Below are 970 nucleotides of genomic sequence, written 5' to 3'. Positions count from 1 at the left end.
TAAAGCTTTGTAACATCAGTGAGTATTCCCTTACAGTCAATTCCTGGAATTTACTTTTAAATTAGTGACCATTCCATGTTCCCCCTAGATTAAAAGGGGGAGGGTGATGTTAATTCAAAAATACTAATGACACCGCCTCTGCCTCAGCTGGATTGAGGTAGGTTTCTGACAAACCGCGCTGAACCCTGGGAGAGAATGAGAAAGCGAACGCCAGGCTCTAGAGCCATTCCATGGAGGGAGCGCTGAAGAAAGGTGAGAGGCTAGAGAGCCGGCGAGGGGGAGAGAGGACGGGGAGCCCGAGTCTGGAGAACCCCTGGTTTGTGAAACCTGGAGCAACCCCGCTCCTCTCTGAGGGCTGGGCTTTTGCAGCTCGCGAGGGAGGGCCGCAAGTGTGGCTCTGGCGTTTCAGGGGACAGTGGGAGGGCATCCCCGTGACCCTCGCAATGGGCAGCCCCCGTCCTCAGCTCTCCCTGAGACCATGGGACCACATGGCTGGGACTGAATTTGAGGCTCCAGCTCTGTCTTCTGAAATGCGGCTTAGGCCCGGCCCGATGGGGTTTTCTGAGGGGGCATGGTTATGCCAAGCTTGGCTCTGGCTGCTGCGGGCGGTACCCCTCGGTACCCTCTCCACTTACTGGTCAGGGCTCCAAGAAAGCAGAACCCGGGTGCGCATTCCTACCGTGCCTAGGATACCTCCCGCAGCTAAAAATAGTCGTCGAGGGAGCCGAGCTCTGTGTAAAGCCAGAGAACCGGCAGTGAACTCAACTGAAGTCCTGGGTTCGAATCCAGATAAGGTCCCCTCCGTACAGAGGCACCTCGATCCACTTGCTCTCCGAGTCTGTTTCCCCCATGCGTGCCAGGATTTCTAAGGGGTTCTCAGCCCTCGGAGAGAAAAAGAAAAAAAAAAAAACCTCGATTTTTCTTTGCTCCTTCCCGAGGGCCTTGGGGCCTCGGGGCCGGGGACTGAGGC

The sequence above is a fragment of the Panthera uncia genome (genome assembly GCF_023721935.1).
Source record: "Panthera uncia isolate 11264 chromosome A1 unlocalized genomic scaffold, Puncia_PCG_1.0 HiC_scaffold_17, whole genome shotgun sequence".
Taxonomy (NCBI): Eukaryota; Metazoa; Chordata; class Mammalia; order Carnivora; family Felidae; genus Panthera; species Panthera uncia.
Note: the sequence above shows the minus strand (reverse complement) of the source record.